The sequence below is a fragment of the Somniosus microcephalus genome, chromosome 7 (assembly GCF_052327205.1).
Source record: "Somniosus microcephalus isolate GS21.2 chromosome 7, FLI_Smic_1.0, whole genome shotgun sequence".
Classification (NCBI taxonomy): domain Eukaryota; kingdom Metazoa; phylum Chordata; class Chondrichthyes; order Squaliformes; family Somniosidae; genus Somniosus; species Somniosus microcephalus.
In genome coordinates, this window is record NC_140993.1 from 275,535,199 (window position 1) to 275,559,986 (window position 24,788).

The 24,788-nt window shown below is 46.6% G+C and overlaps 1 protein-coding gene across 9 annotated transcripts in view; it reads right to left on the reverse strand.

Moving 5' to 3' along the window:
- Positions 1-24,788, reverse strand: part of LOC147115349 (cAMP-regulated phosphoprotein 21-like) — a 789,554-nt gene that overhangs the window by 678,169 nt on the left and 86,597 nt on the right. The window lies entirely within an intron of this gene.

Consider the following 24,788-nt stretch of genomic DNA (forward strand, 5'->3'; position numbering starts at 1 on the left):
AAGAGTAGCGTGCAGCGCCTGATTTAGCGCCGCAATCACCTTTAGGGGCGCTGCAACCCAATATCGCGCTAGGTGGTGCTAAATTGCGCCTGCCGCTAAACTTTGCGCATCGCCAGGACTAGCGCCCCAAACGCAGCTATACCGAATTTCTAAGCCATTATCTGGTCATTCTCACATTGCTGTTTGTGGGACCTTGCTATGCACAAAATGGCTGCTGCGTTTCCTACATTACAACAGTGACTACACTTCAAAAGGTACTTCATTGGCTGGAACGTGCCGTGGACGTCCCGAACTTGTGAAAGGAGCTATTTAAATGCAAGTTCTTTCTTTCTAATGACTACTGACATTATAGATGACATCTTTGAGCAACTTTTTGTTCCACTAACTCTGGGCTAAAAATATATGGACGGAGGTAGAATGGCACCAAATAACAGGGAGGTTCTCCGGCAAACAAGGAAGAGCACGTTTTATAATTCAGAATCTCGTTATTCATGCTCAGATCAAATCGCACTATCCACAGTCAGCCCAACACCTCCTGTGACCTGAAACTTGCACCCTATGGATGCCATGAACAGCAGTAGCGTGCAAAAGATCAACAATTACCCAGTTCTCTCACACTGGAAGTTTCACAAGTTGTCCACTTGCAAAAGGTGAAAAAAAAAATCACACTACATAACGTTGCCTAAGTTACATGATTTTAATTACACAGAAGCAAAAGGAATATAGCAGAATAATTAGTGCCTGAAATCTTCAGTCCTTTTCAGAAGTTTTTAGAGAGTCTTTGAGAATTGTAACACGTGTGCTTTTGCCCACAGAGTCCAGACTCACTACCACAATTTTGAAACAAATGGTTGAAACAAGAGACCTCCCAAATAGATAAAACCAATTATTCTTATATTTCTCCACGTAAGCTTTTGCCAACGCAGATCAAAGCAGCCCTTTCAAAATCGGCATATAACCATGTTTTTGATCAATTTTACCTTTCATCAGACACAGCATAAACGGCTGGCTTCTGGAATTTGGATGGGTTTTGTTGTCCTCTAACACTTAACTTGTGTATCAAACAGCCTGGTCTCAAGAACAATCCTCGATGGCCATGATGGATCTGAAGGCTTTTTGTGAATCCAATGTTTCAAACACAAGAGGATGTCCATGCAATTAACACGTGATGCAATCTCTCCCGTATACTAGTAGCTGGCTCCATTGTTCTACTCTCTGCCCCTCGCGCACACACACCAATTGCGTTATCTTCTGAAAGCAGCAGAGTTTAATTCTAAATTCACAATATATCTAAAATCTCAGATGAAACATATAGACTAGAAATGTTATGGATTGAAGCAAGATGTGCCCTGCTTCCATCACACAGGAAGTAGATGAGTGATACTTTGAACAAGTGACAAAGGAGGAGAGAGCAGAGTTCAAGCTGGGCCAAAAGACGTTTCTTTAAATAGCTAGGTTATGTAGGGGGCGGAATGGGAAGAAAGAATTTTGTGCATGCCTGTAAATAAAATTCATCACAGAATTCTCCAGGGAAAAAGGACATAGATAAGTGAAATTAGGAAAATGGAAGTACTGAGGACAATAACAATTACCATTTGTCACTCCATAGAAATGGTATCTACGTTCATTTTTTTTATATTCATTGATGGGATGTGGGCGTCGCTGGCTGGCTAGGCCTGCATTTAGTGCCCATCCCTAATTGCCCTTGAGAAGATGGTGGTGAGCCGCCTTCTTGAACCGCTGCAGTCCATATGGTGTAGGTACACCCACAATGCTGTTAGGAAGGGAGTTCCAGGATTTTGGCCCAGCGACAGTGAAGGAACGGCAATACAGGTCCAAGTCAGGCTGGTGTGTGGCTTGGAGGGGAACTTGTAGGTGGTGATGTTCCCATCCCGTCCTTCTAAGTGGTAGAGGTCGCGGGTTTGGAAGGTGCTGTTGAAGGAGCTTTGGCGAGTTGCTGCAGTGCATCTTGTAGATGGTACACACTGCAGCCACAGTGCGCCGGTGGTGGAGGGAGTGAATGTTGAAGGTGGTGGATGGAGTGCCAATCAAGCGGGCTGCTTTATCCTGAATGGTGTCGAGCTTCTTGAGTGTTGTTGGAGCTGCACTCATCCAGGCAAGTGGAGAGTATTCCATCACATTCCTGACTTGTGCCTTGTAGATGGTGGAAAGATGTAGCCTAATGCAACAGATTACACTATATTATACTATACATAATTCAAGGAGTTTTGTTTTACCACTGTTTAATACTTCTAGTTAAGTTAACACTGGACAAACAGGGGGCAATGGGGGGGGGGGGGGAGGAGCTAAACACAATTAAAATCACTAAGGAGATGGTACTCGGTAAAATAATGGGGCTTAAGGCGGATAAATCCCCCGGACCTGATGGCCTACATCCTAGGGTCTTGAGAGAAGTGGCGGTAGGGATTGTGGATGCATTGGTGATTATTTTCCAAAACTCCCTGGACTCAGGAAAGGTCCCGGCAGATTGGAAAACTGCTAATGTAACACCCTTATTTAAGAAGGGAAGTAGACAAAAAGCTGGAAACTATAGACCAGTTAGCCTAACATCTGTGGTTGGCAAAATGTTGGAGTCCATTATTAAGGAAACAGTAACATAGAAACATAGAAGATAGGAGCAGGAGTAGGCCATTTGGCCCTTCGAGCCTGCTCCGCCATTCAATGAGATCATGGCTGATCATCCAAATTCAGTACCCTGCCCCTGCCTTCTCCCCATATCCCTTTAGCCTTAAGAAATATATCCAACTCTTTCTTGAATATAATGAACTGGCCTCCACCGCCCTCTGTGGCAGAGAATTCCACAGGTTCACCACTCTCTGGGTGAAGAAATTCCTCCTCATTTCAGTCCTAAATGGCTTACCCCTTATCCTTAGACTATGGCCCCTGGTTCTGGACTCCCCGGCCATCAGAAACATCCTTCCTGCATCTACTCTGTCCAGGCCTGACAGAATTTTATAGAGCATTTGGATAAACATAATTTAATAGGACAGAGTCAGCATGGTTTTATGAAGGGGAAGTCATGTTTGACAAATTTGCTCGAATTCTTTGAGGACGTAACATACAGGGTGGATAAAGGGGAACCAGTGGATGTAGTATATTTGGACTTCCAAAAGGCATTTGACAAGGTTCCACACAAAAGATTACTGATCAAGATAAAAAATCACGGGATTGGGGGTAATATACTGGCATGGGTGGAAGATTGGCTATCTAACAGAAAACAAAGACTTGGGATAAATGGTTCGTTCTCGGGCTGGCAATCAGTAACTAGTGGTGTTCCGCAGGGGTCAGTGCTGGGACCCCAACTCTTTACAATCTATATTAACGATTTGGAGGAAGGGACCGAGTGCAACATATCAAAGTTTGCCGACGATACAAAGATGGGAGGGAAAGCAGTGAGTGAGGAGGACGTAAAAAACCTGCAAAAGGACATAGACAGGCTAAGTGAGTGGGCAGAGATTTGGCAGATGCAATATAATGTTGGAAAGTGTGAGGTTATGCACTTTGGCAGAAAAAAATCAAAGGGCAAGTTATTATCTAAATGGAGAGAAACTGCAAAGTGCTACAGTACAAAGGGATCTAGGGGTCCTGGTGCATGAAACACAAAAAGTTAGTATGCAGGTGCAGCAGGTGATCAGGAAGGCCAATGGAATCTTGGCTTTTATTGCAAGGGGGATGGAGTATAAAAACAGGGAAGTCTTGCTGCAGTTATACAGGGTATTGGTGAGGCCACACCTGGAATACTGCGTGCAGTTTTGGTTTCCATATTTAAGAAAAGATATACTTGCTCTCGAGGCGGTTCAGAGAAGGTTCACTCGGTTGATTCCGGAGATGAGGGGGTTGACGTATGAGGAAAGGTTGAGTAGGTTGGGCCTCTACTCATTGGAGTTCAGAAGAATGAGAGGCGATCTTATCGAAACATAAAAGATTGTGAGGGGGCTTGATCGGGTGGATGCGGTGAGGGTGTTTCCACTGATGGGTGAGACTAGAACTAGGGGGCATAATCTTAGAATAAGGGGCTGCCCTTTCAAAACTGAGATGAGGAGAAACTTCTTCACTCAGAGGGTAGTAAATCTATGGAATTTGCTACCCCAGAGAGCTGTGGAAGCTGCGACATTAAATAAATTTAAAACGGAGATAGACAGTTTCCTAGCAGATAAGGGAATTAGGGGTTACGGGGAAAGGGCAGGGAAGTGGACGGGAGTCTAGATTTGGATCAGCCATGATCCTATTGAATGGCGGAGCAGGCCCGAGGGGCCGTATGGCCTACTCCTGCTCCTACTTCTTATGTTTCTTATGCAGCTTCGATTTTACTTATCTACCAATGGGGTCTTCCATTGCCTGCCCATCGATTTAAAAATCAACTTTAAAATCCTCATCTTCATTTTCAAGATCCTCCACGGCATGTTCCATTATCTAATAGGAGCAGAAATTTCCTCCAATTAACTGTTGGGTAAAGCTAAGCCATTGCCTTCGGTCCCCACCACCTAACCACCGATAACATCCCCCTCCCTGGCCACTGTCTGAGGCTGAGCCAGACTGTTCACAACCTCAACGCCTATTTGACCCTGAGCTGAGTTTCTGACCCCGTATCCACTCCATCACCAAGGTCACCTACTTCCACCTCCATAAAATTACTCGTCTCCACCCATCTTTTTTTTTTTATCTCCAGACTCGACTACTCGAATGTTCTCCTGGCCAGCCTCAGTACACTTCAGTTCATCCAAGCTCTGCTGCCCATTTCCTGACTCGCACCAAGACCCGTTCACCCATCGCCCCCTGTGCTTGCTGACCTACATTGGCTCCCAGTCCAGCAATGCTTCAAATTTACAATTCTCAACCTTGTGTTCAAATCCCTCCATAGCCTCGTCCATCACTATCTCTGTAACCTCATCCAGCCCTACAATACTCCGAGAACTCTACGTTCCTCCAATCCCCGATTTCCTTTGCCCCTGCATTGGCGGCCGTACCTTCTGCTATCTAGCCGCCAAGTCTGCAATTCCCTCCCTAAATTTATCCATCGCTCTACCTCTCTGTCCCCCTTTAAGACGCTCCTTACCTACCTCTTTGACCAAGCTTTCGGTCACCTGATATGGCAAGGATTAATCCAAGGAAGGGAAAACACAAAAGACTATTTACAAACAATGCGGCAACATAACATCTATAGTTAAGAAACAGAGTTAAAGATGATACTGGTAAGCAGAATTATGCTTTGAGTAAACATGAACGCAGAGAGCTTGGCTTTTCCCAAGTACTGTAGAACAGCAGACTTGCACTGCTCTAAAGTAGGTGCCACTGTCAAATCAAATGTGCATTTATCAACCTGGATTTCTGTCTTCTTTCTAATCTCAGAGCTCAGTGAACAAACACCCAAAAGCTGGCTCGTGTCTTAAGTAAAATGTGCCAGCTTCAGTGTTTGATCACTAGCCCAATGAGACTTTAGTGACAAGTAGCTGTAGGAATTGACTTGATTAAACGTTGATTAACCCAAGTTGTCTCCTCCAATAGTCAGCTACCATTTGAGCCAGTTTCCTTCCTCTTGTAGCTTTGCAAATCACTGACTGGCCATAAACAGTGGCAAAGCAGGTGGCAGCATGATTGGCTAACACCTCGGCATGTCTTGGATTTAGTCAGCAGACTCTGGGAAGTACTCCCACAACCCAGCCAGATTTGAACATTCACTTTCATTTGACAGAAAAATCACAAACTCTTCCAATGTCTCAAAGGAGCACATAAATCCATTTCCCTATTCATGAAGAACACAAGGCAAGCTTGCAAATAAATTTCTCAATCTGGTCTTTTACATTGAAAACTCCAGCAACACATCCTTGTTAGTCAAGATGGCAGCCGTGACGGTCCTGTGCTGAGATCGCTCTCCCTGCTTCGGGCGGCCAGCTCTCGCCGCTCGCTCCCGCAACCGGAGCGAGGTGCTCGGCGAGTCGGGCAGAGGCAGCGCGGTGAGCAGCTGCAGCAGCCAAGCCGACCCGCTGGAGCACATCGGCCGGCAGCTCCTCGGCGGGAAAGAATTCCGACTGGGAGGAGCGGAGCCGAGCATGGCGGTCATAGGCCAACCCGGGAGAGGGAGAAGTAGGCCCCGGGCCGTGGAGCCGGCAACGGTGAAGAGGAGGCCGCATTGGAGCATTCACATCCCGACGATGTGTTCGGCGAGTCGGGCAGAGGAGCGCAGCGCAACGAGCAGCAGCAGCAGACTCAACGACAAGCTGCAGCACGTCGGCCAGCAGCTCCATTTCGGGTAACTCGCAGTCCGGATGGGAGGAGGGGAGCCGGGCATGGTGGCCAGAGCGGGAGAAGCAGGCCACCACACGTGGAGCCGGCAACAGTGAGGAGGAGGCCGCGGTGAAGAGGAGGACGGAGAGGCTGAGGGACATCGTGCTCCCACTGCCACGGGAAGCCATTGTATTGACTCTGAACGCGGCGCTGTATGTATAGCTGAGGCGTCCCTACGGGGAACAAGCATTCCATTGTACTTGTTACATATGGCAAATAAATCTAATCTGAATCTGAATTAACATGTACAGTAGCATGAATTCAGATATTCAAATATCCCATCCAAACACATTATTACAGCAATCCAGTGATAGTTTTCAAAAATTGAACAAGAGGACTATTGCTGTGTATGAGAAAGATGCAGACTTTGTCATGAAGCTCAGTGAGGAGTCAGAATCCTACCCCCCCACACCCACCATATCAGGCAGATAGTAAGACACACGAGACCTTGGGATGAAATTGGTCCTGGGCGGTAGCACAAAATAGGAGTTCGAAAATCGGCAGCCCGTTTACACCCCACCTGATCTTGTTTTCCACTGAAGTCAAACTCTAACTGACATCGTCCAGGTGTGAGGAGTGCTTTAGAAATGAGTTACTGTCAATTCTGTACACATTTACCGGTACAGTTTTAATCCGGTGTCTCAGCATTGACCACATAGCCACATTAGGATCAGAACTGTCAAATTCTCAGTCGAATCCTACATTATAAAAATGTTTTTTCCAGTTCTGACGAAGGGTCATCGACCTGAAACGTTAACTCTGTTTCTCTCTCCACAGATGCTGCCTGACCTGCTGAGTATTTCCAGCATTTTCTGTTTTTATTATAAAATGGGATTGGACTTACTGAGTCACCATAAATCAGTAGCCCCCGCCCCCCCCGAGGGATTTTGTTGAAACTGGAAGTGTTACAAGGATTCTATAACTGGAAGCATTAAAAAAACAGCTGTGCTAGGTTTTGACAAAACAAAGAATAAATCCCAATGTAATAACAATAAATGGGTCATCATATTTTGGTGCCAGTTATCTGGAACACGTGGGGAAATATCCGGAGATAGAAATGTGTCTAAATTAACCTAAAACCAAGCCAGCCAAACTTTGCACAGACTGAAACATCCAAATATATTCCTGGACTCTTCATAATTCACATTCTTTTAGTTGATTTACAACTTCAAATAGTAAAAAGTTACTAGGACAACATCTACCCAGGTCACAATTGACAAGCATAAAGCAACCAAATTCAACAAATTTTAAATGTATTTCAATAGTTCAATTTTATGAAATGAACTCATAAAATAAATTGTACTTTAAACATACTGGGCCAACATTTGCGATTGGAGGAAATAATCACAGTCAACTTAATGCATTTAATGGCAGATGGCACATGAACTTCACTTATTAATTCACACTGCTTTCGTTTTTAAAGCCCAAGGGGGCACTGAACAAACCACACAGTAAGGAGGGACACAAATGGGAGCCTGTCCCAGGAAAAGCTTTTGTCAGCACAAGTAGACACTCCTTGAAACCTACCTCTCTGACCAAGCTTTTGGTCACCTGTCCCAGTATCTCCTTACGTGGCTTGGTGTCTGTAATGATATCAGCAAATAGTGATGGTATTTGCCTGTTTGGTTATTTATGCCTTACCAGCATATTTGCCTGGTTGATTATTTATGCCTGACCAGCAGAGGGCAGGTGAGAGACAAGCAGTTTAGTTTTAGTTTCGTTTTAGATGGATCTCTAAGATGGTGTCTCCTGTAATGCTGTTAACAGAGTTGAACAAACTTTAGATTAAAATACATTCTCTTTCATGAATGTGTCGTCATTGAACCCACATACAAATCAATACAGTGTCAAATATGGTTTGATAACACTCATGTGAAGCGCCTCGGGATGCTTGATTAAGTTAAAAGCGCATTATAAATACAATGTTGTTGTAGCAAATAACAATAATAAAGGAAATTAGGTCCTCGGGAGGTTGGTCTCATTGTTGCTACGGATACTTTGGGGTCCAAGATTCAAGAAGTAGTCAAGCCTCCTTCACTTACAGACCACCTGGTAGAAACCATGTTAATCACATATACTTGATCAATAGCCTAGGTCCAGACATTTACATGCCATTATTTACTAATATGGAGGATGCACAAGTTACTGATGATGCTTTTGCAGAGGAGGTGGCTGCTGAGGGGTCAGCAGATTTACAGCACAGATTCAGAATGCATCATTCCAGGCCTCCAACATGCACCTGCCCGATATCCGCTCAGATCTCAATGGGTCGGTTTTCAAACAGGGAATGTTAGAACATATGGGCCAGGAAATTCGGCTTTCAGAGGAAAAAATGGCAACCGCCTCGCTTCCCTTCACTTGTGGCAGCCGCCATTTTGGGCAGGTTGGCACCGCGGCTGTTGCCTGCACTTACTAGAGAAATGGTAATGAGGCAGACCGTGATGTCAGTCAGTGTACAATGCAGATTTGACGCACGACCTGCAAATTCGACATCGCCGCTCCATTCAATGCCCTCTCCAAATCACAAATAGCTGACCATGCATTCAGCAGCAGGAAGGATCCCCACCAGCGATATTTAAAGGGATCAGCAACAACTGGCAGCTGACTTGCTTTTTGATTTCTACTGGCTGTGTAAGTTTGGCCAAATGTTTGGAGCTTTCGAGAGTTATTTAAAGTTGGTGAGGGAGTAGTGCAGCAAGTGGAGAACGCCTTGCTTCTGATTTCAAGGGTTCTGCTCAAATCACTTGCTCCCAGTGATGGGGACTCTACTTGCTGTCCCCCTCGCACTTAAGTATGACAGGGAGATGGAGCAGAAGCAGCGAAGAAGAGGTCAAGATGCTCGCAGAGGGAGGAGGAGGAGGGCTCTCAGCAGGACGCCTTACACACCTAGGGTCTGCCGAGAGCACTTCTCCTATCTGCACTTAAGCCAGGGGCAGTGTATTAGGAGGCTCCGCTTCACCAAGGAGGTGGTGACAGACCTCTACACCTCTTGGAACCAGACCTGCAGCCTCAGAGCACAGCGGCCATGGCGCTGCCAGTGGCCCTCAAGGTCATCGTTGTCCGCAATTTTTTCACCACCGGCTCCTTCCAGGCTAGAGACATAGCTAAAATCTCCCAATTTGCCATCCGGGAGGTCACAGAGGCTCTCTAACACCAGGAGAAAGGACTTCATTGTCTTCTCTCTGAACAGCGAGAAGCAGGAGGAGTGCACTGGATATGAGGCCTCCCCATGGTGCAGGGCGCCATCGACTGCACACACGTGGCTTTCCAGGCACCGCTTTGCAACCCTGAGATGTACCGCAACCGCAAAGGCTACCACTCACTTAACATGCAGTTGGTGTGCGACCATGTGCACATCATGATGGTTAATGCCCGGTATCCTGGCAGCAGTCATGATGCCTTCAACCTGCGCCAGTCTGGTGTGCCAGCAATCCTCCAGCCATCAAGTCAAAGCTGAGGGTGGAAGCTCAGAGACAAGGGCTATCCGCTCTACACCTAGCTGATGATGACTCCCCTCCCCAACCCCACCATTCGTGGCAGGCACTCATATAAATGAGAGCCATGTTGTCACAAGGGTCCTCAATGAGCAAGCCATCGGGCTTCTGAAGCAATGGTTCTGCTGCCTTGACCGCTCGGGAGGAGCCCTCCAGTACATGCCGGAGCAGGTGTCCCATTTGGTGCTGGTTTGCTGCATCCTCCACAACGTAGCCATCATGAGGCCACAGCCCTTGCCACCATGGGTTCCGCAACCAACTCAGGAGAAGGGGGGAGGCAGGCAGCAGATCCCCATTCCGGCCGGGCTGTCAGTGAGCGCCTCATCAGAATCCGGTTCCCCTGAATGAAGCTCCAGATCGCCGTTGCTCAACGCTTCCCGACCTTACCATCCCTCTGTCACGGAGCATCACAGCGTCCTTTGGGCACAAAGCTGAAATGAAAGCCACCACAAAACACACATTCCAAAAATCTATATATATAAAGCGGCTCTTCTGTCTGTCCCAATGTCTGTCTGTCTGTCCGTGTTCTATACGTTTGAAAGTTATAGAGCGTACCGACGCGCGCATCGCCTCAAAAGAAAGCTTGCGATTCCGGACCGGTCATAGGCGTATTTACGTTTCGGTCGGACAAAAATCGCGCCCGCGGTATCCAAAAACGTTCAGCGTTCCGCTCATTAGCATCTCATTAGCGACCGTGTCTTTTGAGTTCCTTTGCCTACTCTAGTGCTGCCACACAGTGCTATCTCAGTGGCTGCAGCATGGCTGGTGGAAGGCTGCTGACTTTCAGCGGGGGATACTGCAGATGGACTTGCAGGACGACCTCAAGCAGCTCTGGGCCAATAAGGCCCGGCTGTAGACTGCACCATCTTAGCATGGGCGGCAGCAGTCTGGGCTGGCTGGTTGAAAGGCAGCAGCTAGGGCACTGGCAGAATGGCAGTGGTGGGAGGACGAATTCTGTCATCCTGAGAGAGGACAGCAGGTTTGTGCTCCACAAAACAACTGCTACTCCCCTGGGGTGGCACCTCAGCATCCGAGCCATCTGTTGGAGGACAGATTGCTGGACTGCTGCGACACCCTGCAAGCCCCTTTCGACACTCATAAACCCAGCCACGAGAGCAGTCTGAGCTTCCACTGCAGCACTGAGACGTTGGGTCGCTGCCGCTTGTGCTGCAATGGAAGCTGTGACATCGCCCATCACACCCAGCATCACTGTTGGGTCCACAAGTTCTCTAATGGAGTTGCCCATCATTTCCATCCTGGATATCGTGGGCTCCAAGCTCCGCACAAAGCCCCATGCAACACTGGAGCCGGACTCTTCCATGCTCCTTGACACCGACAAGAGGCTCACTGGCAGGCTTGCCATTGCACCAAGCATTTCCGTGTGCATGCCCATCACCCTTCTTCTGGAGGCCGCCCCACCGAAGTCATCATCGGAGTCCTGTGCAGCAGAACTCGTGCGCAAACTCACCCTCTGGGGAGCTAGCACCCGAGCTACCCTTTCCCCCCCTGGTCTGGCTACAGCCCAATCGTGCCCGGTGAGTCACATTTGCAGATCCTGCCTCTATACTATCCTCTAAAGTACGCTTGTGCTATTTTCTGAGCTGGCTCCTCGGAGTGTCAGCTCGAGTTATGGTGCCGCTTCTTCTCCTCCTCCAGAACATCAGGGACAGGCTGTGATGGAGGCAGTTCTTGGGTATCTGAAAGGAGAAAGGCACAAGGCACGAGTTGTGGTGAGGGGAAGGGGTATTAAGCAAGGTGTGCACGCTTACACCATCAGCAGCTTGCAAAGGAGAAGAGATTGTGGGATGAGAAGGAGGATTAGGTATGAGCATATCATCATCAGCAATGCTTTCAACCTCGCCACTTGCCACAGACTCAGAGACAGCCCCTCCAATGATCTCCAGCACTGCAGGCAGGACACATTTTGCATGCTGCCTGCACCACTTTGAACGGACGTGGACAGATCGCGCTTCGCACTCTCGCACTCGTTTTTGAGCTGTATCCAATTTCAATCCCATGAACTGTTGTGAGCGGGCACTTGACTATTCTTATCACAGGGCAAATGATGACTCTCTGCAATGCAATCTGCAAACAGTAACACAAGACAGCTGGTAATCACCACAGTAAGAACAACTCCCATGAACGGCCTCATGGTTGCTAATGGGGACCTTGGGGTCCAAGATCCAAGAAGCTATCTTCACTTACAGATAAACAACAGGAAAGGATTCAATGGCCTCAGAGGACTACTGTTGTCCACTTACACTTGTGAAGAGGCAGCTTTCAGCACTAACAGTTGTGCAGACGCACAGGAGCAATCAAATGATAGAAATTCTCAGTGGCAGTTCTGGGAGATCACATAGCTGCATTCATCATCTCAGAATGCAGTAAACCCTCAGGGACTATGGAACAGGAGAACTACTGCCCATACACCAAAGTTAGTCGCTGATGCAGGTAGTTGGTATTCTTGATCAAAATCTCATCAATCTATCACCACTGTTCCTCCCTCAGCTAATGAAGCAGAGCACATGAAGAAGCAATAATCACACAAATCACTTAGATTCATTTAAAACAGTTAGAAATATCATCGCATTCACTGAAACATCACATACACTCAGTCACTAAATAAAATTATGTCACTTTTAATGCATCTTGCAGTCTGTCACTATTTTGTTATGTAGAGAGCTGCGAGATCGGGGAGGGATGGGGATGCGAATGCCCTCACTGCACATGATCGGGGAGGGATGGGGATGCGGATGCCCTCACTGCACATGATCGGGGAGGCCCACATGGACTCCACGAGGGGCGTGGAGGAACACTCTTGCTCCTCCTGACCCACAAGGAGTTCAAAGAGAAGGACCTTGGCCTCTTCTGGCCAGTCGCCTCCTCCCACCATTGTTGTACTGCTGGGCAGCAGACCATGTGGGACTCCCCCTCTGGCTTGTCGTTAATATTACGTTGCGGCACCGATGACATCATCAGACTATGTTTTTGCATCTTAAGTATGCTCCTGGTTGCCTTTAGTGAGACCCTCATCAATGGCCTGAATCACCACCATTAATATCCGGCCGGGAATGCGGTGGGTTGGAGACATGATCGCGATTTTCAAGATTATAACCCATCGCCCGACCCTTTCCTGCCCATTGGGAGGGGTAGGGTTAAAATCAAGGCCCAACTTGATAAGCAAAGCAGCCACTTGAATATTAAAATGAATTCAGGTAAATCAAACGCAATTATGTTTTTCTCAGCGACTCAAATTTATATATTAGCAATGTAATATTAGCAATATAATGCAGTTAATAAGGCACAATAACAAAAAACTTCATTCACACCATTGGAAAAAACAAGACAGATGTTTCTGGAAAAAAGATTGGGCATTCATAGAATCATAGAAAGTTACAGCGCGGAAGGAGGCCATTTCAGCCCATTGTGTCCGCCCCGGCCAACAAAGAGCTACCCAGCCTAATCCCACTTCCCAGCTCTTGGTCCGTAGCCCTGCAGGTTAGAGCATCCCAAGTGCACATCCAAGTACTTTTTAAATGTGGTTAGGGTTCCTGCCTCTACCACCCTTTCAGGCAGTGAGTTCCAGTCCCCCACAACCCTCTGGGTGGAGAAATTTCCCCTCAAATCCCCTCTAAACCTTCCACCAATTACTTTAAATCTGTGCCCCTCTGCCAAGCGAAATAGGTCCTTTCTATTCAGTTTATCTATGCCCCTCAATAAAGGTCTCCCCTCAGCCTCCTCTGTTCCAAGGAAAACAGACCCAGCCTATCCAGTCTTTCCTCGTAGCTAAGATTCTCTACTCCCGGCAACATCCTTGTAAATCTCCTCTGTACCCTCTCTAGTGCAATCACATCTTTCCTGTAATGTGGTGACCAGAACTGTACGCAGTACTCTAGCTGAGGCCTAACTAGTGTTTTATACAGTTGAAGCATAACCCCCCTGCTCTTGTATTCTATGCCACAACTAATAAAGACAAGCATTCCGTATGCCTTCTTAACCACCTTATCTACCTGGCCCTACCTCCTTCAGGGATCTGTGGACATGCACTCCAAGGTCCCTTTGTTCCTTTACACTACTCAGTGTCCTACCATTTAATGTGTATTCCCTTTCCTTGTTAGCCCTCCCCAAATGCATTACCTCACACTTCCATTTGCCACTGTTCTGCCCACCTGACCAATTTATTGATATCTTCCTGCAGTCTACAGCTTCCTTTTTCAGTATCAACCACACAGACGATTTTAGTATCATCTGCAAAACTTCTTAATCATACCCCCTATATTCAAGTCTAGATCATTGCTATATACCACAAAAAGCAAGGGACCTAGTACTGAGCCCTGCGGAACCCCACTGGAAACAGCCTTCCAGTCACAAAAACACCCATCAACCATTACCCTCTGCTTCCTGTCTCCGAGCCAGTTTTGAATCCAACTTGACACTTTGCCTTGGATCCCATGGGCTTTTAACTTCGTGGCCAACCTGCCATGTGGAACCTTATCAAAGGCCTTGCTAAAGTCCATATACACTACATCAAATTCACTACCCTCATCTACCCTCCTTGTTACCGCCTCAGAAAATTCAATCAAGTTTGTCAGACACAACCTTCCCTTAACAAATCCGTGCTGACTGTCTTTGATTAATCCGTGTCTTTCTAAATGAAGATTAATCCTGTCCTTCAGAATTCTTTCCAATAATTTTCCTACCACCGAGGTTAGGTTGACTGGCCTGTAATTACTCAGTCTATCCTTTTCTCCCTTTTTAAACAAGGGTACCACATTAGCAGTCCTCCAGCACCACAACTGAAACCAGAGAGGATTGAAAAATAATGGTCTGGGCCTGAGGATTTATCCACTTTTAAAGCTGCTAAACCCCCTAATACTTCCTCTCTCACTATGTTTATTTCATCTAATATTTCACACTCCTCCCCCGATAGCAATGTCTGCTTCGCCCCTCTCCTTTGTGAAAACAGACGCAAAGTATTCATTAAGAACCCTACCGACATCTCCTGCTTCCACACAAAGGTTATCCTCATGATCGCTAATAGGCCCTACCCTTTCTTTAGTTATCCTCTGATGTAAGCTAAAGCGGGCCAAGTGATATACAAGGTCGACGCTTAGTTGGGTACAGATGACAGACTTCGAGTGATGGTTCAAAACGGTCCTTTATTCACAGGCCTGGGGAGAACTTTCTGAGACTGCTCTCAGATCCGACTCCACCGATACATTGGTTCAAGTTTAGATTTATACACACAAATTGCATCCCACCCTCAGGACGGGTGCAAAGCTATCAACATCTAAATGACAAATATAAAGCATGACATTAATCACACTTCTGTTATCAGTTGGTTCCAGGACCTTCTGTGATTGCGGCCTTGGCTTAGTCAACAACCGCCCTTTGTCTCTGGCCCAATGGTTTGTTCAGTAACACGTTTTCTTAAGATAACAGTTCCTGTTCTCGTAACAAGCTCAAGTTACTTCTTTTGTACAAGCGAGTAGATTGTGCTTAGTTCCAATCACCCCTGTCTAGACAGCCATTTTAAATTTGTATATTACAAAATTGCTTTAACCATACAAGCAAGTCCTTTTAATCGCAACTACGGAGCGGGTGTCTGACATTTTGATCAATTTACTACCTCTTGTTAATGTAATGCACATGAACAAAACCTTAAACACAACTTTTAGTTCAATAGAAACATAAAAGATAGGAGCAGGAGTACGCCATTCGGCCCCTCGAGCCTGCTCCGCCATTCAATGAGATCATGGCTGATCATCCAAATTCAGTAACCTGTCCCTGCTTTCTCCCCATATCCCTTGATCCCTTTAGCCTTAAGAAATATATCCAACTCCTTCTTGAATATATTGAATGAATTGGCCTCCACTGCCTTCTGTGGAAGAGAATTCCACAGATTCACCACTCTCTGGGTGAAGAAATTCCTCCTCATCTCGGTCCTAAATGGCTTATCCCTTATCCTTAGACTGTGACCCCTGGTTCTGGACTCCCCGACCATCGGGAACATCCTTCCTGCATCCAGTCTGTCCAGTCCTGTTAGAATGTTATAAGTTTCAATGAGATCCCCTCTCATTCTTCTAAACTCCAGCGAGTATAAGCCCAATCAACCCAATCTCTCCTCATACGTCATTCCTGCCATCCCAGGTATCAGTCTGGTGAATCTTCACTGCACTCCCTCCATGGCAAGAACATCCTTCCTCAGATAAGGCAACCAAAACTGCACACAATACTCAAGGTGTGGTCTCACCAAGGCCCTGTACAACTGCAGCAAGACATCCTTGTTCTTGTACTCGAACCCTCTCGCTACGAAGGCCAACATACCATTTGCTTTCTTAACCGCCTGCTGCACCTGCATGCTTACCTTCAGCGACTGTTGCACAAGGGCACCCAGGTCTCGTTGCACTTCCCCTTCTCCCAATCTATTGCCATTCAGATAATAATCTGCCTTCCTGTTTTTGCCACCAAAGTGGATAACCTCGCATTTATCCACATTATACTGCATCTGCCCAATCACCCAACCTGTCCAAATCATACTGGAGTTTCTCGGCATCCTCCTCACAGCACACACACCCACCCAGCTTTGTGTCGTCTGCAAACTTGGAGAGATTACATCTAGTTCCCTCATCTAGATCATTTACATATATTGTGAATGGCTGAGGTCCTAGGACCGATCCCTGCGGTACCCCACTAGTCACTGCCTGCCACTCAGAAAAAGACCCATTTATTCCAACTCTTTGCTTCCTGTCTGCCAACCAGTTCTTTATCCAAGTCAGTACCTTGCCCCCAATCCCATGTGCCTTAACTTTACATGCTAATCTCTTATGCGGGACCTTATCGAAAGCCTTCCGAAAGTCCAAATACACCACATCCACTGGTTCTCCCTTATCTATTCTACCAGTTACATCCTCAAAAAATTCCAGTAGATTAGTCAAGCACGATTTACCTTTAGTAAATCCATGTTGACTTTGTCCGATACCGTCACTGTTTTCCAAGTGCTCTGCTATTACATCTTTTATAATGGACTCTAGCATTTTCCCCACTACCGATGTCAGGCTAACCGGTCTATAATTCCTCGTTTTTTCTCTACCACCTTTTTTGAACAGTGGGATAACATTAGCTACCCTCCAATCCATGGGAACTGTTCCAGAGTCTATAGAATTTTGGAAGATGACCAGAAATGCATCTACTATTTCTCGGGCCACTTCCTTAAGTACCCTAGGATGTAGATTATCAGGCCCTGGGGATTTATCGGCCATCAATCCCGTCAATTTCCCTACAAATACTGATTTCTTTCAGTTCCTCCCTCTCATTAGACCCTATGTTCCCTGACATTTCTGGGAGGTTATTTGTGTCCTCCTTTGTGAAGACAGAACCAAAGTGTGTATTTAATTGGTCTGTCATTTCTTTGTTCCCCATTATAAATTCCCCTGATTCTGACTGCAAGGGATCTACGCTTGACTTCACCAATCTTTTTCTCTTCACATATCTATAAAAGCTTTTACAGTCAGTTTTTATGTTCCCTGCAAGCTTATTCTCACTCTATTGTCCCCCTCTTAATTCATCCCTTTGTCCTCCTTTGCTGAATCCTAAACTGCTCCCAATCCTCAGGTCTACTGCTTTTTCTGGCCTATTTATGTGTTCACAGAATCACAGAAACCCCACAGTGCAGATAGAGGCCATTTCGGCCCATCGAGCCTGCACCGACACATATCCCACCCAATCCCCGTAACCCCTACACCAACACATATCCCACCCTATCCCCGTAAACCCAAGTATTTAATCCCCCTAACACTAAGGGTCAATTTATCATAGCCAATCAACCTAACCCGCACATCTTTGGACTGTGGGAGGAAACCGGAGCACCCGGAGGAAACCCACGCAAACACGGGGAGAATGTGCAAACTCCACACAGACAGTCACCCGAGGCCGGATTCGAACCCGGGTCCCTGGCGCTGTGAGGCAACAGTGCTAACCACTATGCCACCGTGCTGCCCTATCGTGTTACTTACTCTTAATATATTTATAAAACATCTTTGGGTTTTCCTTGACTTTACTTGCCAAGAATTTTTCATGCTCTCTCTTTGCTTTCCTAATATCCTTTTTAATTGCACCCCTGCACTTTCTGTACTCCTCTAACGATTCTGGAGTATTTAGCCCTCGGTATCTGTCATACGCCTCCCTTTTTTTCTTTATCCTACCCTGTATGTCCCTAGACATTCAGGGGTCTCTAGATTTGTTAGTCCCACCTTTTTTCTTTAAGGGCACATATTTGGTCTGAACCCTCCGGATCTCCTCCTTGAATGCCTCCCACTGCTCTGACACTGATTTACCTTCAAGTAGCTGTTTCCAGTCCATAATGGCTAACTCCCCTCTGAGCTTAGCAAAATTTGCTTTTCCCCAATTTAGAATTTTTATTCCTGGTCCATCCTTGTCCTTTTCCATAACTACCTTAAATCTAACAGAATTATGGTCACTAGCACCAAAATGCTCCCCCACTAATACGCCTTCTACCTGCCCAGCTTCATTCCCTAAAACTAAGTCCAGAACCGCCCCCTCCCTTGTTGGGCTTGCTACATACTGATTAAAAAAGTTCTCCTGGATGCATTTTAGGAATTCCGCACCCTCTATACCCTTCACACTAATTTTATCCCAGTTAATATTGGGGTAGTTGAAATCCCCTACTATTACTGCCCTATAGTTTTTGTTCTTCTATCTCCCTCTCACTGTTTGGGGGTCTGTAGTACACTCCCGGCAGTGTGATCGCCCCTTCTTTGTTTTTCAATTCGACCCATATTGCCTTGTTTGATGATCCCTCCAACATATCAGCCCTCCTCACAGCTGTAATAGTTTCATCAATACCGCAACCCCCCCTCCCTTTTTACCTCCCTCTCTATCCCGTCTGAAAATCCTGTAACCAGTAATGTTGAGCTGCCATACCTGCCCCTCTTTCAGCCACATCTCTGTAATAGCTATAATATCATAGTCCCAAGTATCTACCCGTGCCTTCAGCTCATCTGCCTTGTTCGCTATACTCCTTGCATTGAAGTATATACCATTTAGTACAGGCAAACCTCCTTGTTGACTGCTATCTAGCCCTTGATTCCTCTGTCCTTCCAATATACTTTCTACATTTTTGTTTTCCAATTCCAGTTTTTCTTCCCTCCTATTGACTCTATACTTGGGTTTCCATCCCCCTGCCAAGCGAGTTTAAACCCTCCCCAACAGCACTAGCAAACCCTCCCGCGAGGATCTTGGTCCCATTCAGGTGCAACCTGTCTGGCTTGTAGAGGTCCCACCTCCCCCAGAAACGGTTCCAATTCCTCAGGAATCTAAAGCCCTCCCTCCTACACCATCTCTCCAGCCACGCATTCATCTGCTCTATCTTCCTATTTCTGAACTCACTAGCATGTGGCACTGGTAGTAATCCGGAGATTACTACCTTTTGAGGTCCTGCTTTTTAACCTCTTCCCTAGCTCCCTAAACTCTGCCTGCAGGACCTCGTCCCTCTTCATACCGATGTGGACCATGACCTCTGGCTGTTCACCCTCCCCCCTCAGAATGCCCTGCAGCCGTTCAGCGACCCTGGAACCAGGGAGGCAACATACCATCCTGGAGCCACGTCTGCAGCCGCAGAAACGCCTGTCTGCTCCCCTAACTATTGAATCTCCTATCACTATTGCTCTCCCTCTCCTCTTCCCTCTCACCTGTGCAGCTGAGCCTTCCATGGAGCTGTGGACTTGGCTCTGGCTGCACTCCCCAGAGGAACCATCGCCCTCACCATTGCTCAGCACCGAATACTGGCTGGTGAGCAAGATGGGCTCAGGGGACTCCTGCACTACCTGCCTGGTCCTCCTCTTCTGTCTGGCGGTCACCCATTCGCTCTCTGCCTGCAAACTCTTAAGCTGCGGGGTGACCACCTCCCAAAAAGTGGTAGCCACGTAGCTCTCAGCCTCTCGGATGCACAGCAATGACTGCAGCCGCCGCTCAAGCTCCATAACCCGGTGCTCGAGCTGCTGTAGCTGGCGACACTTCCCGCACATGTGGTCATCCAGACCACGGGGGGTGTCCAGGACTTCCCACATGGCACAGGATGTGCATTCCATGGGTGTGAGCTGCCCTGCCATACCTCTAATTAACAGACTATTTACTAACCTAGCTGGAATAAACTTAAAAACTTTAAGAAAGCCAAGTAAAAACACTTACCAGATACTCACCAATCAGCTCCCTCTTTTTGAACATTTAGTTTTTAATCCCGGCTCTTAATTTAAACCAATGCCCAAGATAAAGAGAGAAATACTGACCAACCAATCACTTCCCTGCTTTCCTGTGACTTCACTCCTTGTTTTTTAGACTCCTGGATTTTTTCCTCTCTGCTCCGGTTCCCGGTTAGGTCCGCTCCTCCTCGGCTGCTCGCATACACAAGTGTCACAAAACTATGCGATCCGGCAGTGTCTGCAACATGGTCACAATTTATAGCCAATGTAAGCACGCCTCTGCCCTAGTGTACCACAAAATGGTAAAATACCTTTGCAGGGCCATGAAGAGCTCGGCACTTCACTCTGCAGAAGCTGCAGACCCACCATTGGCTTTTCAGCACATAGTCTGATAAACTTTACAGTTCCCTAGATACTTCAGAACAGGAGTTACCAAGGTTTTTGCCTTTGTGGGGCATTTGGCTACATACTATGAATCCTCAGGGGTCACATACAAAGTTTAAATCCATGTTCTTAATAACTTGTTCTCTGTCTCCGCCGCATCTGCTCTGACGATGCCACCATACTAGTGCTTCCGACATGTCTTCCTTTTTCCTCAACCGAGGATTCCCCTCTACTGTGGTTGACACGGCCGTGTCCGTTCTATTTCCCGCACTTCTGCTCTCACCCCTTCCCCTCCCTCCCTGAACCACAATAGGGTTCCCCTTGTCCTCAGCTTTCACCCCACCAGCCTCCACATTCAACGGATCATCCTCCGCCATGATCCCACCACCAAACACATCTTCCCCTCATCTCCCCTTTCAGCAATCCGAAGGGACCACTCCCTTCGCGACACCCTGGTCCACTCCTCAATCACCCCCAACACCCCTTCCCCTTCACTCGGCACCTTCCCGTGCAAGCGCAGGAGATGCAACACCTGCCCTTTTATCTCCTCCCTACCCACTGACCAGGGCTCCAAACACCCCTTCCAGGTGAAACAGCGATTTACTTGTACTTCTTGCAATCTAGTATACTGTATTCGCTGCTCACGATGTGGTCTCCTCTACATTGGGGAGACCAAATGCAGATTGGGTGACCGCTTTGCGGAACATCTCCGTTCAGTCCGTAAGGGTGACCCCGAGCTTCCAGTCGCCTGTCACTTTAATTCTCCGCTCCACTCCCACTCTGGCCTCCCCGTCCTCTTACACTGTTCCAATGAAGCTCAACGTAAGCTCGAGGAACAGCACCTCATCTTGCGATTAGGCATTTTACAGCCTTCTGGACTCAACATCGAGTTCAACAATTTCAGACTATAACCTCTGTCCCTATCTTTTTTTTCTTCTCTCTCTCACATGGCAGCTGTCGATCATTTTGCCATCGCCATTTACACCTCATCTAGAGTCATCTTTTGTTTCTTAACTTGTCCCAGTATCATCTCCTTTTGCCTTGCACCATCATCCCTTTTGCTCTTAATCTCTCCTGCTTTCAATCTATCACAGACCTTTCCTTTTGTTCTTTCTTCCCCTCCCCCCTTTTCCCTGCCTACACTTGCTTAAAAACCTGTTATATCTCTAACTTTTTCCAATTCTGACGAAGGGTCATCGACCTGAAACGTTAACGGTTTCTCTCTCCACAGATGCTGCCTGACCTGCTGAGTATTTCCAGCATTTTCTGTTTTTATTTCTTAATAACTTGTATTATCTTTATCTGCAGATGCCAACAGATGTTGCTGTTCTGATCTGGGATTTGTCTACAATTGAGGGACAGTGCTAAGAAATGCCATTTCCAAACTTGTAGACTGGTGAGAATCAAACATGACAAAGGAGCAAGAAATTGAAGCGTAACTAGGACTGAGCTGTCTGGGCTTCGTAGGCCAGACTGTCAGGGCCGGTGGCTTATGGGCAATAACCCCTGGTTTAGAAAAAGCAAAGTAAGCAAGATTACTACATTTTACAAGCAAACCCTTAGAAATTAAAAATTTAGATTTGTTTTTTCCCTTAATTTTTTTATATTAGCCACCCGTTATTTCAGTATCAATGGGGGTATATGACTTGGAGCTATTGGGGCAGTTAGTGTGAAGGGGCTGTGTGAATATCAACAAGTACAGCCACTAACCCAAGAGGCTGCATTAAATCTAGTGATGAAAGTTGAGAGATGGCAAAATGGTCTCACGTGTGAGGTTTTCCACTCATTTTAATTATATATTCCCAAAGAACAAAAAATAAAATTTATAATTCTTACTGTAAACATTTTGTCTGTGGTATCTGCTTCCTGGAATTAATGAATACAGTAGTGGCCTTAATACATACCAGAGATATTCCCTTTTCCTCCAACAAGCTTGGTTTTAGATTTTAGCCACTTCAGCCCTCCTCCACACATTTCCTCACGTTCCTGCCTCCTGTAGCCACTCTGCACTGGGAGCCCCTCCCCTTCACTAGCTACACGTACCCGATGCCACAGTAGCGTTATGCACTCCTTCAGCCAGAGACTATCTGAGAAAGAGGACACCACTTGATGAGATCCGCCATACAGAGAATGGGAAGGAATAACAGGATCACCTTCTTTCAATTGCAGGTTGGAAGATTTTGACAGACAGTTTTTGTAATACAAAAAGTTAGAACATTCACTTGAGCACCAAGTCCAAGACACGAAGTACAAGCTTGCATTGCAAAAATAAAAAGGTCCCATCAGAAGCAATAATACCACAAACTTCCTTTGCTGCACCTTACCATAACACTCACTTTTGTTTGAAGTATTACTGGGACAAAAACTAGTACAAAATACAATTTACCTGTGTTTGCATCCCTAACAATTCAGAGAAACTTGGCTCTTCTAGGGCTGCTAATAAGTGACCAGTCAGCTCACTGCTCTGGCAAACAGTATTTAACAACTCCGGTACTTAATGTAAAAGGTACAGATATAAAATACATACTACAATATTTCACCAATTTTTGAAACTCTACCTATAAACTGGTAACAGTGTTACTCAAAAGGTAGTCCAAGACCTGGACGTTTGGGCATTTGCTGACACCAGGCTGCAGTCTAAACCCAACAGCAGTTCATCCACTACTAATACAGCTAAAGTAATATTATCGATTGGAACAAGGTACAATCATTACATATGCTAGGAGATACAGGGCCCCGTAGGTATATGTAATACTATTTACACAACTTTTACAAAGCTTATGAAAGATGCAAATAGATTAGTTTTTACCTCCCCAAAACCTCTTATTCCAGTTATTTTGATTCCGTGGGCCGCGATTTTGCCGGCGCTCAGCGGACCAGAGTGATGGCGGGTCAGCTATGAAATTTAAAATGATTGACAACGGGTCAGGAATCCACTGTCAAAACGCACACACCTGCATTTTCTGATGTCGGGTCTGCCAGCACTGAGCAGACCAAACAGGCAGGAGGACCCAATTCAAATCATTAGTGACTAGTTTACAGCCACTTAATGCTTTTTTCCCAGCTTTTTGAATTTGACAGGTTGCCCACCGGTTTCCCACTGTGCCTAGACCCAGTCTGTGACGCTGAGGCACGAGGACACTCGCCATTGAATCAGCTGTTGAGTTGACAACTTCAAATGTCAAATCAAAGCTCCCAGCTGATTTGTTCCCTTAACCACTAGCTTCTCTAAACTGCATTTCCACTACAGGTTCTGAATGCTGCAAGTTTTTATTCAAGTCTCCATCCAGTCTGACCTCATTACCTCTCCCACCATTGACAGATCACTTCTGTCATCTCTACTTCACCTGCCATCTATTCCATCAGCATGGGTGCACTTTATACTGTCTCACCTTGATCCTCAGATTCTGACAACGGTCAGCCCCAACACCAGCATCACCAGGCACGCCAGCAGCACCAACAACCACACCAACCTTCTCCACAACCACCTGATGCTGCACAGGGCAGAGGGCATCAGCACTCGACCACATTGCTGCCCGGGACACCATGGATAGGCTCACCATGGCCACATTTACTTCACTTGACACTGCACACCCTGGCTGCCACATGATGCACCAGGTTGGCACCACCCAACACCAACAACATAAAGCATCCCTACAATGGCCAAGCCATTCCTTTCACACTCATTAGCATTGCGGGAGGGGTACTATTATGTCTCACCAGTCACTGCAACTCACTAAGCCACTTCCAAAGGTGCATACAAATGTCCAAGAACGCAAAGTACTGAAAACAAAGATTTCAATGTTTGACAGCATATTAACAGAAACGTCACATGAACATTGGCTAAAACACACGCATGCCTACCCTTGTGTGTTGTTAGTTGGTATGATTGGACTAGGATGAGGGCAAGTATGAGGGGAGGCTACTGAGATGGGGAAGTGATAACATAGATAGAGAGGGATGGGTGGAGGTGCAAGGTAAGTTGGTGTGAGTAAGGATATGCAGGAGTAGGGTAGGGAAGGCAGAGCGATGGGGATGTGATGAGTGGCACAGCAGGGTGAGGTTGAGTGTGGCTTTGCAGTAACGTTTCATGATCTACTGAGATCACTGAAAGGTTTGCACCATTGCAGCCTGGTCCTCCTGACAACATCCCTGCTTGTGCCCTCCTTTGCAATGTGCAACCAGGCTGTGTTGGTCTCCTGGGGAGGTCACTTCCGCCCATTGGAAGGGAAGAGCTCTGTGCTGTGACTTCCTCCATAAGCATATGGAGGGAGTCATGGGAGAGCCTAGGTGCAGCCGTGGACCTTTGTGCAGTGCTTGTCGCACTTCAATGCTGTAGAACACTGACAGCACAAATGTCAAAGTAAATTTGCGCATGGTCCCT